Genomic DNA, 16,666 nt, shown 5'->3' on the forward strand with positions numbered 1-16,666 from the left:
CTACCTATCTTGAAGTACTACTGAAGAGTAGGATTATCAAAAAGCAAAGAGGATGAACACTGAACACTAGCTACCTGTTCACATCTAGACCTCAAGATGGAACTACTGAGAGTCAAGGTGGAGTCACTGCAAAGAGCTTACGACCAGAACAAAAACGGAAACAAACGGGCTCTCTGTCATTTTTATGTCATGAGAAAAACTAACTGCTGGTTCAGCAGCTGGATATCATTTTTTCCTGAATTTTTGAGATTCTGAACTTTGAGAAGACTGCATAATATTTTTGCATACTATGAGTTTCAAGTAGAAAGCAGAAGGAAATCTATGAAAAAGTTGGGGTTTGGGGCTTTTTTGTTTTGTTTTGTTTTTTTATGATTGATAGGAATCAACCTAGATATAAGGATTTTCTACTTCATTTGATTTGTCAGCCACAGAGGAAGGCAAAATAAAAGTTACAAACTTGATATGGCCTTCTTCTCCTTAAAAATCACAAATCATATGGTTTTATTTGCATTTATTGCTGTCTCACTAGTTCCATTCTGGACAATCGGAAAGGTTTCATTTTTACCCACGCCCTCTCCTCACCTCCTTTCTTTCCTTCCTGTGTTAGCACAGGCAATTGACAAGTACACACCTACTGAGCATAGCCCAGGCCACCGACACCCATGAGGCTGGCCTTCCTAAAATTCCCGAATAGATTCTAGATACTAAAATCATCAGTGATTTGTGTAGGAAACGCTGGCTCACAGAGTGAGATTTGCAGCTATGAAACACTGTCTACCAAAGAGAGCCACTGTTTACTGTGTCAGGACACTCTGACTATACGCAAATTGCAGCAAGGGAAGCCGGTGCCTGCGCTAAGACATAAAAACATTCTAATAGTCCCGCTGATTTGGGCTGATTTCACAGTGGCTGTAAAGTCTTCGCATGAATTTTGGTCCTTTCATTAGGCTCCCTTGGCGGATGTGGGTGATTTACTGCCTTGTTCTGGGTCATCTGTTTCTGGGTTGCGCTCTAATGTTCAGCCAAAAGCACTGCTCTGTCCTGCACTGATTCACAGCTCTCTGGTGTACAAACCCATGCAGAAGGCCAACTTCTACGGAGTGCCTAGCAGCTTCTTCATGGACTCAAAAGCAGGCACGGCTGCTAGCACTTTAAACAATCACCCGAGGACCCAGGCTCCCCAAGTGTGAGTCCTGTACCTCTGGGACATTAGAAATTCAAATTCTGTCTTCGGCTCAGAGCAAAAATAGCAACGCTGCCCACTTACCTGATTACTTAACCCAGCTGCTAGGCTTATTTTCAATTTAGTTGATTCTAATTTGTTGTAAAGTGCTATAAAACACCTTCATTTAACTGACATCACAGAAAATTCAGGGTGATGCTAATCTCTCTTCCAGCAGCAATACTCATTAAAAAGATGGCTGTCACTGTTTTCCCCCTTCTCCTGACTGTGCACCTGGGTTTCAAAAATAAAAAAAACCCGCTCCTTACCTGGAACGTGAGCGGAGAAGGGACTGCTGGGTAGGGCTGCCTGTGACTCCAGAGAACAGAGCCCGATGTGCTAAGAGACACCATCCCTCGTTTGGAAGCACTGGCTTCTGAAGCCCAACTTCACTAAGCTTAGACTTCCTCAGCTAACAGGAAGGTCTCGGGCTTTGCCACACGCACACTAGTCTCTTCTTTGAGCCTGCCTCCCAGTTCCTCCCGGACCCCTGAATTCAGTCCTGAGAGCTTCTCTCTAGATAAACAGGGCCACGCTGAGGCCCACGGGACTGTACCTCTGAAGTCTCCTTTGCTGTTTTCCCTTGTTTCACACTGCAGGCTTGGAGGTCCTTCAGGGTTAAGTTTATATGTACATTTCTTTTTAATAACGTGCCATAAGCTATAGCAAGCACCTTGATTTATGGAACTGTACTAACATTGTTAATAGCCCCCACGGAAGCCATGCTATTACTTTCGTGGGTCTAAACAGAGAAGGAAAAAAGTTTGTCAAGGCAATCAGTCAGTATCTGGATGGCCAAGTACACACCTTTTAGGGAAGTGAAGCCAGGCCTTCCCCCAGACAGTTTGATTCTCTGAATTTTCATAGTTAGGAAGGTAACGATGACTTAAGGATTATTTATAGCCTGTGATTACATTCTGAGCAATTAGTCCAAAGGTGCACTTCTCCCCCAGGACGCCGGTTATTTCATAACCATCCCATGCAATGCCGATGCTCCTGTGACGGTGAGCTAATTTAATCTGACCTAGCGGAGCAAAAGCGCACTGAGGACGACAGTGGCCATGAGTAGGACTTTAAGGTAAGACAAGCAAGATTTTGGAACCCGAGGCAAGGTGATGACTTCAGTCTGATGATTTATTCAAGAGACACCCTGAACGTCTGACCTCACACTGAGCAGATGAAGAAAAGGAGCAAGAAATGCCAAAGGCAGGCAGATAACCCCAGCTCCAAGGAGAACGGGAAGAAAGAAGGAGGTGAGTCGAATGTGTGTCACTCTAAATCTGATGATGTGAAAACAATGGCCACTTACAATTCCATATCCTCATGAGGTCCAAGACTTTTCTGAGTACCTGTCCTACATCTCCAGTTTCCTGGATTCATGGGGTGATGCTCAGAAGTACAGTGTGTACACACTGGAATTCTTTAGCTAGAACATCTGGGTTAAAGTCCTGCCTCTTGCTTGGCGCTGGTGACCTCTCTGACCTGGAGAAAGTTCTTGCTGCCTCTGTGTGCTTGAGTGTTTCTGGGAATTCCCCGTGCTCACACACCTGTGCTTTGTGCTCCGGGCGGCTGCAGTGCCTTCGCTGTCTTCTCGCTGCCCATAGCATCTTTTTCACACGCATTACTTATGTGAGTGCCTGGATCACAGGGGGGAATGTGCTGCCTATTAGGATACTCCCATCTCCACAGTCTAGAACTTACTTAGGTCTAACTTCTAGTTATGTTTCCAGCACTTCTTTTTCTATTGCTTATGCTGAGTCTTTCAAAGACTGGTTCCCTAACTCCATTCTCCTTTAGCTGTGTCTTTACCACTGGCTCTTGCTGAAATCACCTGCACACATCTAATGTCCTTGCTAGACTGACACTTCTTGTATTCTAAAAGTTTATCTGTACACAGGGTGCACGGTGGGTTCTCACCAGCATCACTGCTGCAGCCCACAGGAGGCTGTGGTCATCTCTGTTCACCATCTGCGTGAGAGCTGATGGGCTCTCTACTTCCAGCCTCGGCCCCCGAAGCCAGCCTCTGCCAGTAGTCAGCTACGTCAGTTACCATGTGCCAGTTGGTGCCACTTTTCTGTTTAAAGTCCTTTTATGGCTTTCTAGATCAGGATACAAGCCATGGCCCCTGCAGAGTCTATACAGCCCCTGAGACCAAGCCCCTAGCTCTCTACCCCTGACCCGAGCTCCCACTGTTCTCTCCTCTCTGGGCCTGTTCTAGTCACAACAGCCTCCATATTGACTTCAAGCATTCAGAGCAGGTTCCTATTAAGAAACCTCTCTGAGCTCATTTGAAATGTAAATAAAGAATATATCGAATAAAAAATAATTATTAAATAAATAAATAATTAAGAAAAAAGAAACCTATGAGCCTGAGCTGCCTCTACCCAAGGAAAAGGCCCCTCCCTCCAGGGCTGCTTCTCTCTCTCTCTGTTTCTACACAGAACCCCTCAGTAAGCTATCACACCCTTCACAGAAAGAGCCTTATTTTCTATCTCTTTACCCAGGATTTTTTTCTTTCTATGTCACTTATCAATTCCACACATGCTAAGAATTTACAGATTGTTATTTTGGGATGTGCATAACCTCATGTATGAGCTAAAACCCCAGAATGAGTTTTTTTTTAAAGTAATGTCTTGTTTACTGCTATTTTCCCAATGCCCGAGAGTGAAGGCCACTCTGTGTTGAACACATGAAAATAACATGTGGATCTCTGAGATCTTAGTTCTCAGCTGCACTTGGTAATAAGCACACCGCAGACTTTCTCCCTAGAGCTGTGCACATGGAAGCTTACACACATTCTGGGGGGATACAAGACTCTGAATAAGCCCAGACTAAGAGCTTCTGATAGAAGAAGTGTTCTTATTTTAGAAGAATTTCTACAAGTATGTCTTCATAATCCCAGTTGTTTCCCAAAGCAATTGAAAATAAATGAACTCTTGGCTCATCTCAACTGAGTATCAGTATCACACACTGTTTTTCAAGACTGGCCATTTTTCCTTCAGTTTTTTTTCCCCCAAGAGATAAGACTTCTCCCCCTAATGAACTAAAATATAGCATTGAGCAGAGATGCTAGCCCAGAACTCCCTGTCAGTCAGGTGAGCCCTGTAACAAGTTCTCTGACCCTGCCAATGCTCTGTTGAAATCTGTCTGATCGATTCTAGCTCAGAATAAAAGCCAGGGTCTCCACTGGGTCTCCACAGCCCACCTGAATCTTCTCCGTCTCCCCTCACCCCTCTGCAGTAAAGAGAATGAAGACAGAGGTAGCTGTTCTCCCATGTTCTGGGGCTACTGTTAGCAAATAACTCTGAACTTAAGTCTCTCTTTGGGAGTTCCCTGAGGCCAGAGCTGAGCCCAGGTCAGGGCCTGCAGTGACTGGTCATGAAAGTAAGAAGGCCCCGTGACTTCAAGGCGAGATGACCCTTCTCTGCTAGAAAGCGCTCTTTGATGAGGGCCTTTTCTCTAGTTAGAACAACTTGATTCTTCCACATACGGATTGCTTAGTTCCTCAACAGATGTTCATTTGGGAAACACTCAACACCAAACCTCCCTGGATAGGAACCTACACCTCTCACTTTCTTTCTGGGAACAACTTCGGGCTCTGCTCATGAATAGACCTTTAAAGGAACCTCCATTACAGAATTCTGAGACACTGCAAAATGAGGAAAGAAACATTGGAGGAAAATCAGAAATGGCCATATTAAATACCTTTCTTAGTATTTTCACTCAGTTAAAATTCTGGTGAGGAAATGTGGTACTTCCAAGAGATTCTAGGATTTTACATGAACTACAAGCACGAGCTTACTGGAGAACCAAAAGTTGTACTTGAGTACACAAAGTGATATATGCAGAAGGATGAAATTTATGGGAGATTAAAGGAACGGAGACATACAACTGTAATTCTCCCTAAGACGCAGATAAATTCCAGTTAGTATAATTTGAACAGGGTGTGAAAATCTGAACTCATTTGACACTGCAAAACTGTGCTGTCGAATATGTTATATCTTATCTGTCCTTTAAAATACAACTGCAAGATGAGAATTTTGATGCTGAATTTTGTTTAACGTGTTGAAGGTACAATGTTACAAGCTGGCTGACAGCGTGGTGATGAAAGTGTCCAATAATCATATATGTTGTTATTGCTCATTTACAGAACAATGAAATGGTATAATCAATATAGTTGTAGCCTCCTTTTGCTCATGGTGGTGATAGAGCAATAAATATACTTACAGTTAAATTCTTATACAAAGTAAAGATGAAGAGAGTAACAAACAAACAAGCATTCCTCAGAGATGATGGCAAACTCCACTCACTGCTTAGAAAAACAAAGGGATCTTCTTGGGAGACACATATACTAAATCAGCCTTGCTTCCAAGAATATGAAGAATTTTATACGCATCTTAGCCAGGGCTTTCAGTCTCAGAAGCCTCTAAATTTTAGGTGAAGCTTTGTGTGCACACTTCCCAGAGACTGAACCATGAACCAAAGAACAAGGCGGACCTACTCCCCTCTCCCGCACAGATGCAGCAGGTGTGCATCTTGGTCTTCATTTCTGTCCCCCGAACACTGGAGCAGTGCTGTGGAGAGGCGTCTCTGAGTAAGTTGCTTGCCTGTGGATCCTGTGCTCCTAACTGGGCTGCCTTGCGTGGCCTCAGTCAAAGAGGATGCACCTAGTCCTGCAGTAATTTGATGCACCGGGGAGGGGTGATACTCAGGGCATCTCTCCCTTCACAGAGGAGAAGCGAAGGGGGTTGAGGGGAAGGGATGTGTAAGTTGGGGCCCAGAAAGAGAGGGGAGCTGCAATCAGAATGTAAAGTGAACAAATAAGGTAATAAAAAGAAGTGGGACATAGGTTGGGACTTTAAAGGCCATGGCCCATTAGAAGAACTATAGTGCTCTATCTAGAATGGCATTTGCTATAGGTAAGTGAATTGGATTGTCTTGGTTAAGAAACCAGTGGTGTTTCTTCATAGAATGGCACATAGAACACCTTCCTCTGGCTCCTAGTGAAAGGGGCACTGTATCTACAGTAGTACAGAAAAGACAGTCCTCTGCCCCTCAAAATCTCCCCAATATCTGCTGGCTGCAGTAACATCAGTTCTCTTACACTATGGATTTTCAATGCTCAGCTCATGAATTTGAGTAGAATTAAAGAGAGACGACAGGGAGAAGGGATACCACACAGAGATCTATCCAAATTTGATTTCCAGAGGCACAAAGAAAAGCTTTCCCAGCTCTCTGATGTCAACAGAAAGTGCTTATTTAATTATGCTAGATGACTGGATTCTGAGATGGGAGTTTGACATCATGAACATATTTCTGGGAATGCTGACGGGGCTATGTGTGCATAAGGCACAAAGGGAGATGAATTAAAATGAAATATAATGACACATATATAAAAATATTATAATAAAACTTTCTTTGTATACTAACAAGTAATAAAATAAACACATGCATATGACACACACATACACATGTGTGTGCACACACACACACACCAGGTCTAAATGGCAATCTTCTCATAGTTACTGAGAGGAAAAACTTCCTGGTAAATGCTACTCATTTAAACAAGAGAAACTGCTGCCCTATCTAGTCTATCCATAAGCCTGAATAATAAATTATCCCTTTTGATGTATATAGTTGGTTGATTAAAAAGCAAAACCAAACAGTCTTAAGCGTTGCCTTTACGACCACTCAGATCCTTTGAGCTGAAGAAAGGCACCCGTCCCACGCGTGCGCCACAGGGACATGGGGAGCAGTGCTAAACCTCAGGGCCCTTTATCTTCACTCTCATTTTACCCTCGTGTGTTTTACAGAGAGGATTTTCCACACACAGCTTGAGCTTCAGTCTTCTGACTTCTGGACCAGGAAAAGCTTTGGATAAGTTAAAATTAATGAGACAGCAAATACACAGCTATGAGGAACGCTACCTCACTTCCAGGTGGTGCAGCAGACTGCAGCCATGCCATCTGCTGCCCAGGCACAGCCCGGGGAAATCCGGGGGCCTCTGTGCGCAGCACGTGGCCATGACAGAAGACATCTTACACCTGTGGTCAGCCTCCCGGCAGAGGTCAGCCTTTGCTCAGTGTGTGTCTCCACTTCTAGGAGGATGTCCACTTAATCTCTGCCTCATGGGTGACTGGCTTCTTCATTTGCTACCGACTCCAAACCTTTGAAGTCTACTTAACAGACACTGTAAACTAGTGAGGAACACTGAGCTCACTTAAAAAAATTCATTTATGTGTCTGAGTGGCTTTGCCTCCATGTTTGTTCGTCTGTGTGCCACGTCCACACTTAATGCCAATATAAGTTGAAAGAGGGCATCAGATGCCCTGGAACTGGAGTTCTGGACAGTTGTGAGGCACCATGTGAGGATGGCCAACTGAACTCAGGTTCTCTGCAAGAACAGCCAGGGCTCTTAACTTCTAAGTCATCTTTCTAGCCTCTAAATCTACTTTTTTAAGTAATTATAAACAAATCCCATGAATTAAAGAGTTAATAAAGACCTCTAACTTATGCTATGATATAAATAAATAATCTGAAATTTAATTCTAATCTAATATTCAATAAGAGACTTCCTCATTTCTTAGACTAGTGAACCTCATAGCCAGTTGCCAAGCCTTTGCTACAAGTCTGTCCACACGAGATATAGAATGCATACCAAAATATAAATAAGTCATGACTTCTTTCAGTGAGAGTCTTGCCACAAAAATAAACAGTCTCTGCCCCATTTTTGTCCCTGCATTTCCTTTAGACATGAACAGTTCTAGGTCAAGAATTTTGAAGATGGATGGGTGGACTCATGCCTCAAATGGGGGCCATGCTTAATACTGGAGGTGGTTTCCTTAGGTTCCATCTTAGCACTGTTGGGGATTTCCAGATACTTATAGCCAACCATTGGACTGAGGTCCAAGACCCCTAAGGAAGGGTTATGGGAAAGTCTGAAGGAGCTGATCGGGATTACAACCCCGTAGGAAGAACAACAGTATCAACGGACCCAGTCCCCTCGGAGCTCCCATAGGCTAAGCTACCAACCAAAGAGTATACATAGGCTGGTCCGTGGCCCCCGTGGAAAAAGATGCACCTAATCCTGTAAAAACTTGATGCCCCAGGGAAGGGGGATGCTAGTGGGGTGAGGAAGAAGTGGGCAGGTAGGATGGGGGAGGACTGTCTGAGAGGCAAAGGACAGGGGGGATGGGATGAAGAACTCATGGACGGGACCAGAAAGAGGGCAACATTTGGAATATAGATAAATAAAATAACTAATAATAACAAAAAGAAAAAGGAGAAGGAAAAGAAGAAAGGAATGGGATACAGCAATCGATAACCTCACAGGGAAGCCACCATTTTTCAACTTAACCTCTGTCTTATGCTATCAACGTTTAAAACAAACTGCTTTGAATTGCTACAGGAATATAACCTGGGGTGGCTACAGTGGTTTATTTGGTTTACTTTGTATGTCCTGCTTTGAATTTTTATCTAACAAAGTGTGAGAGATAGTTGAACTGAATGAAGGATCCCTTTCCATCACGTGACTAAATCACACCTCTATCTGGAGGCCTTGCTGGAAACACAAAGGCGACCGAAGCACAGGAAATGATTAGATCACCAGTTGGTGGGACTGTGTAATTAGAGATCAAGAAACAAACTGCAGAAATTAAAACCATCCCAGTCCTTACACAGAACACAAAGGAGGGATCTTGACAAGGTTACTTTTGGTGGTTGAATAGCCTAAGTAATTGGATGTTTATTTTCTGAATTAATAATCCTCATTTAAAATTTTTGATATCAATATTTTTTAAGTACACATGTAATTAAAAAAGAAAACAAGCACTAAGAATGCTTCCTATAAAAGGTATCCTGTGATCTGCAGGAGGATCTAGCTACACATTCTAGGAACTCTAGTTACTATGTTGGGTTCCTCAAAAATCAGGGTATGCAAACTGGCTGAGAAGCCTCAGCATCTCCTTCAAGAGACCACAGCCACTTGCTGCTCCAGAAGTGACCAAGTGCAGCTGCTGAAGATGTATCTGCACGGCAGTGTCCCAGGGCCGCCTGCTCACCCTGCACTTCCCAAATGCCCTAGTGTGGATGATAAACTGGTATGGTCAATCTACCGAAAAGAGGAGCCAGACTGGGGGTCTTCCCAGCACACCCATCTGTCCAGTGGGCACCAGCTGAATGTAAAGAAGAAAGACTCCCTAGGCAGTGCATGGTGGCCAGGAGGAAAGGTTTCTTCAGGAAGCTGCAATCTCTGGCACAGAAATGGAGATGAGCAGACCAGATGGGGGGGGCATTATACAAGCCTGTAGCTGGGGGCTTCTAGCTTCCCTGTGTGTTCCCCACCCCACACCATCACCAGGTGCAGAGGAAACTGCCCTCGAAGACCGGCAAAGGCTGAGGGAGCACAGGAGTGGGAACAGAATGATGGACAGGCTCGTGTGTGCGGCACACTGCAGGCATTGGGCATCTAGCTCTCAGAAGGAGTAGGTAAGTAATGCTGCAATAGAAATAGCAGAAAAAAATGGAGATAAACTAAGCGGTTCAATTAATATTTAAGCTCTTTCGGGTTCGTAATTTAATTTGAGATAGAAGAGTGAATTTTATAACAGACCAACTTAAGTGGAGACTGACTTATTTTATGTTTTGTAGGTGTCAGAGGTGGATCATGTCGGTGTTCCTAAAATTTGGCCTATCCTATAGAAGCTCGGACACCCTAGTGAAGCTGCAGTAGGTGGTGCTCACTGGTAGAAGAGGAACCCGTGAATCCTGACAACACACCCTTGGCCGTGTGCACTGTGAGATCTGAGACAAGTTCTCCTGCCTCTTTTGACTGTTCCTTGTCAAGCCTTGTTAAAACTCAGATCTTTCTGGATCTTAATTACTACTGTTTTTTAACTATCTTAAGTCTCAGCAGGACAGGCAGCAGTATTTACTCAAGACCTTTCAGATTGTATCATGAGAAAGTTGCTCTGCAGCAGACCACAGAGCACTTGGTGCCTTCCAGTTGGCTGAGATTCCACAGCTGAAAGGAGCAGGACAGTGGGAGGCTGCACATGGGAGCTCAGGTCGATACCTGCTGAGACGCTCACCCCTGTTCTAAAGTAGGTGTATGTCATAATATGCATACTATGTTCATTCAACTATTGAGCAAATGCACACAAAGTGAGTTGTCAGAAGTTGGTGTTCCTGCTTGATATGGGGAAATATGAACACAAGCAGTGGAAACTGCAAAATTAATAAATTATTGAAACGCAGTTCCATGAACAGAAAGGTAAGTGCAAAAGACGACCATCGTCAGTCTAGAGAAAAGCTTCCCGGTGGGCTCTGAGTCAGACTCTAAGGAGAGTTCACAATCAGTCCTGAAACATGAGTGGGAATTTACTGGGAGAGCAAGAACATTCCAAGTAGGAGAAGAGGACCAGAGAGATGCGCTCCGGCACAGGAAGAGCAAGTCTGAGAGACCGAGGCTGAAAGAGAGAGATAGCTACATACAGGTGGAGATGCTGGGGCAGCCTAAGACCTGCAAGAAGTCCAGAGCTGACAGCAGACTGGTGTCCTAGCTTCTGGAGAAGCCCACTGCTCCAAGAAGGAAGTCCACTGTTCCTAGAAGCTCTAAATTAAGCAAGGGAGCTTGGTTTTCAAATGACTTCCCCTGGATGACAGGTTAGCTTTAGTGAAGAAATGCATTGCAACCCTGGGCAATGAATGGGCAGAGATGAACCGTTCCCCATCACACATCAAAACTGAACATGCAGAGCAAAAGGATGACCACGGAGAGCTGCAAGAGAAATAATCCATGCTACTAATAAAAGAGAAAAGCCACCATATAACAGCAGATTGCTTAGGGGGAACTAAACGCCAGATGGCACAGAATAGATAGCACAGAATATTATAATTAAAGCTCTAAAAAAGTGCATAGATTACAATATCCAGCACAATTATCCTCCAGAGTCTAAGAAGGCACACTTTCCAGAATACTTAGAACTGAGAGGGAATCTTAACCAGCACGACTGAAGACACATGACAATTAATTTTCGTTTGCTTGCTTGTTTTGTTTTTGTTTTTAGTTTTTTGAGACAGGGTTTCTCTGTAAAGTCCTGGCTGTCCTGGAACTCACTCTGTAGACCAGGCTGGCCTCGAACTCAGAAATCCGCCAGCCTCTGCCTCCCAAGTGCTGGGATTAAAGGCGTGTGCCACCACTGCCCAGCCCAACAATTAATTTTCATTGTGACCTTGACTGGATTCAGAATCCACCATGCATTGACAATGGTCTCTATGAGGATGCTTCTGGAAAGGTTTAACAGAAGACAGAACACTGTCCCATCACAAATGTTAGCAGCATAGTGCCATGGGTCAGTTCCTGCTCTGAATGACAAGGAGAAAGGAAACAGTCATTTCTCCCTGCTTACCCAGCTGCTCTTGTAGTGTGACCTCCCGCTTCATCCTCTTGCTACCATGACTTTAAAAATCACTAGGGACAGTACCCTCAGACTGCAAGCCAAGAAAAAAACTTCCTTCTTTATCTTCCTTTTGTCAACAAGAAACTTAACTAATACAATACTTAATGACTTCTACACACAAAGGACAAGACAAGACAAATGCAATCACATTTGACAAATGAATGAGGGAAGAATAAATCTCCCTAGAAGAGAGTATAAACAAGTAAGAACTGGGGAAAAATCAAATGTGACGTATATAGTAATACCAAAGCAGGAATCAGAATATGTTACTCAATAACAATAACCCTAGATTGTTTACTCTCCATTTTAAAAAAGGAGGTCGAACTATTTGCTCCAAGAATCCTCAATGGAAAGATACACAGTCTGGAAAAAAAAAAAAAAGGAGAGAAAGTGGAAATGAAATCCAAAGCCAAGAGTAATTAAGCTTATTGAGGTTTGGTCTTTTGCTATGTATTGTAATGTTAAATACTGCCCCCCCAGGCCTGGATGCCCCCAGGGACAAGAGAATCTGCACTACACAAGTGATGCTAGGTGACCTTGCCCCCAAGTTATCCCTGATTGGTGAACAAATATGCCTAAGGCCTGTAGCTGGGCAGAAAGAGGTGCCAAAGCAGGGACCAGAGGAGAAAGAAGATGAAATGGGGTAAGTGAATCAGGAAAACGAGGCCATGAGGGCTGGCCAATTAGAGTTAAGAGCAGCTCAGATAGCATGTGACAAGTTATAACTTGGGACTACTGGCAGGGAAGTAGACATAAAAGCAGAAGGGTAGATATCTGCCCAGCTCTAGTGCTTTAAAGGTTTATTATAAATATAAATCTCGTGCTTTTTATCTGGGAACCAAATGACCAAAGGTGGGGTAGAAACCCCATATTTATAACAACAAAGCTCAGCCAATAAAATGAGAACTCAAACTGGAATTGGCAGGTGATCAAGAAAGTCAATTAAAACTGATAATCTATCAAGAAGATGTGATAATTTAGTCAACCATTTGAAGCCTAATTTTTCTTTGGAATTTTTAAGGTAATATATCAAATAATAGATTTTAGGTATATAAATGTACGTTCACATATATGGTTTACTTTGGTGTTTATCCCTTTATTCCACCATAGCCCCTTTTCACCAGATAGGCTTCTTCTGCTTTCATCACACACACACACACACACACACACACACACACACACACCCTTAATAGGAGAGAAAACGTGTAACTCTGTGTCTTGCCTTTCATCTATTACCTAGTCCTTTCCCTTCCCTTTATACGTCTCAATGCCTGCACATAGTTCTTTTATTTTCCTGGTGTGTGTGTGCAAGTGCACACACTTATATTTGTGTATTTATGTCTCCATACATTCTGCAGATTCTGAGAGGGAAACATTTATATTTATATTTGTGTGTTTATATGTTTGCGACTGCATAGATTCTGAGAGGAAAAAGGTTTGACTTTCTGAGTTGTGACATTTTATCTTAGCATGTTGATGGCCAATTCCATCTAGTTTCATTAAAATGATATAATTTCCATCTCTGTGGTTGAACAAAATTCCACTGGTATGTACAGTGCCACATTTTATCCATTCATCTGTTGGTTGACATCTAGGCCAAATCTGTATGAACTGTGAATAGTAGAATACCAATTTTATAAAATGAACACTACAGGAAATATGGGAAGAGAAACCCAAGACAGTAAGAGTGGGTGATTTCAATGCGAACTTTCATTGATAGACAGATCATGAAGGCAAAAAAACAAAATAGCATCCCAGTTCAACCACAACACAGACCTAAAAGAATATCAGCAGAATATTCTAGCAAACAGTGAAGTACACATCTGCTTAAGCAGCACAGGGACCGTCCCTCAAAACAGATGATATTTCAGGTCATAAACATAATCTTAACAAAACAATCCAAACAATGTCTTAATCTCACTAAATCATAACTGAACCTGGAAACTAACAGCAAGAGAAACTACAGAAGATATACGAACACACAAAGATGGAATCCAATGTTAAATATACACAGGGGTCATGGAAGAAGTCAGTCAAGAAACTTCACAATTCATAGTCCAATGACAGTGAAAACACAGCACACCACAACCTGTGGGGTGTGGGGAGGGCAGTGCAAAGAGGACATTTACAGCCATGAGTACCAGTGTTAAAGGAGACATATCAAATAAATAACCTAAAACACCAAGAATGAGCTACCTAAACATTACGATGGAAAGAATTAATAAAGGTAACACCTAAAGTAAATAAGATAAGACCAAAAGATCAAAAGATCAACACACACACACACACACAAACACACAAATCAATAAAACAGAAATAAACACAGCTATCTTTGAAAGAAGATGTAAGACTCAGTAAAATGGTAGAAAATAAAATTAAAAACATTTTAAATGATTATAAAATATGAACAAGGTGGTTGGTCACTTAGGATGATCCAACTTATACAAATCAATTAACACAATAAAGTACAATTATTCAATCAAGGATAAAAACCACAGCCACCTTAATAGGTGCAGAAAAATCAACATCATTCTCTAACAAAATCCTTGAAAATTAGGTAGAGATGGATTTTATAATAAACCATGGCAATAAAACTCCAACTTTGATTAAAAAATAAAGGCCATATCACAATAGAAACATCTATAGAACAGAGAAAATGAGAGCAATTCCTCTAAAATTAGGTTAAAAAGAGAAACATGTCCCTTGCCCCTTCTTACCCTCTATATAGCACTTGTTTAAGCCTTAAAAAAAAAGTCAGGTAAGAAAGAGCGGGGAGGCATAATAAAAGGAAAATACTCAAATCATCCCTGTCTTTGGATGATATGGTTCTGTACCTAAAAAATTCCAGAGTCCACCAAAAGGGTCTTAGAAGAGATAAATAAAATCAAGACGATACCATGATACAAAATGTGCCTGCAGATGTCAGTAGCTTTCCTACTAAAAACCCACAAAGTCACTGAGAATAAAATCAGGAAAACAATACTCTTCCATCCAACCTCATGCAAGCAAGCTCTACGCAAGGAACCACAAGCAAGGAAGCAAAGGAAGATTCCATGGGTAAAGCCACCCAACCGAGGAGATGGAAATTATAAAACAAGAGCCTGTGCGAGGCATGTGCCTGTAATCCCAGCACTCAGGAGGTATAGGCAGGCAGATCTCTGTGAGCCAGCGTGGTCAACAGGGTGTGTTCCAGAACAGCCAGTGTTACATACAGAGACTCATAAAACAAAACAAAACCAAACCAAGCCACTGGAGAAATTGATGGCACAATAGAAGATGGAAAGCCTCCTCCCCACACTCATGGATCAACAGAATTAATATTAATAAAGATGTATATGCTATGAAAAGCCAACTTGAGGTTCAATCCAACTGAAAACAAAAATCAAAGTTGTGAGTAACAGTGAAAGACTCTGACTGGTTAACACAGTCCTGAACCAGGAGGTCAGTGATGGACTCTCAGCAAAAGATCTCATTCCAAAATATACTGCAGTAACAACAGCAGCAGGGTTAATTTGGGTGAGGGAGGAGGAATGAGCAAAGCACCCCAAACCAACATAAGAGTAGACAGAAGACCAAGAAATAAACAGCTACAGTCAACTGATTCCTGAGAGAGACATCAAGAGCTCATGTTGGCAAGAAGATCTCTTCTTCAGCCGTGGTGCTGGGTAAAGAGAACATCTGCATGGAGAATACTAAGATGAGACAAGTGAAACCTCTCAACGAACAAAAGTCAACTCAAAAGGAACCAAAGATTAACGTAAGATCTTAAATCTTGACCTCACCAGAGTAAAACCATCGGTGAAATGTTTCAATCCATTGAAGCGAACAACGGTTTCCAGAACAGGACTCAAATGGGTGAAAGAAGTATGTGGCATGTGGATTTATATCAAATTCATAAGCACCTGCACAGCCAAGGAGACCATCAACAGAGTGCAAGAGCTTAAGAATTGGAGAAAAAAATTCCCTCTCTCTATATAATATTAAATCCATAATATATAAAAAGTCAAAAACAAACCCTTAAAGAATAATACATACATATATAAAGAACATGAACAGATCTCAAAAACAGAAATACAAATGGGCAGTGAATACATAAAACATGTTTACTATGTTTCGCTCGAGAGAGAAAGATGGATCAGATGGACCCGAGATCCCACTTAATCCCATTCAGAATTGATATTAACAAACAAACAAAAACTGCCAATGACAAATGCTGGCCAATTTTGGGGTGGGGCAGGGTTCTTCCACATTGCTGGTGGGTACATAAATGAGGACAGCCACCATGGAAAACAACAAGGAGGTTCTTCAAAAGCCTGCAGACAGAACTATGTCGTGGTACAGCTCATACCCTTCCCAGGTACATAACTGAAAGGAGATGGAGTGACCGCACCTGACACACCTTCTCATTCACTTTTTTTGGTAGCACTTTTTACAATGGCTTGGATCTATCAACAGATGAATGAATACATGGTATACACACACAACAGAGTATTATTCAAAGAGGAATGAAGTCATGTCATTAGAGAGACTGCTGGAACTAAAGTCGTCATGCTACATCTAGTAAGTTAGACACAGGACACATCATGTGTTTTCATTCATATACAGAATCTGATATTTTTAAAAAAAATGGAAATTGAAGTGGGTACCAAAGTCCTTGTCTGTGGACTCTCTCTCAACACAGCCCTGCCTGGTGTATACTTAGACCCCCGAAGCACAGGTCAATCACTCAAATAAACCGAAGCATAGTTGGGGCAACTTGATTTGTTAATGGAGAAATCACTGAACCTCATTATCTTCATTGCCTTAATTGAACAGATAAATCTTCCATCAAGGCATCTTTCCCTCTCTGATTCTGCTCCTATCTTGAAGGCAACAGACAACACCTAAGCGGCTACATGTGTAAGCTGGCAGTGCAGCCTAGACGAGGTTTGTATACCTGAGCCTGGGCTCCATCTACATAGCTCCAAAGCAGGCTTAGCCTGTG

The 16,666-nt window shown here is 42.4% G+C and overlaps 1 protein-coding gene across 1 annotated transcript in view; it reads right to left on the minus strand.

The window, feature by feature from the left end:
* Stk39 (serine/threonine kinase 39) overlaps positions 1–16,666 on the minus strand; it is a 256,276-nt gene that overhangs the window by 11,573 nt on the left and 228,037 nt on the right. The window lies entirely within an intron of this gene.

The sequence above is a fragment of the Apodemus sylvaticus genome, chromosome 5 (genome assembly GCF_947179515.1).
Source record: "Apodemus sylvaticus chromosome 5, mApoSyl1.1, whole genome shotgun sequence".
Taxonomy (NCBI): domain Eukaryota; kingdom Metazoa; phylum Chordata; class Mammalia; order Rodentia; family Muridae; genus Apodemus; species Apodemus sylvaticus.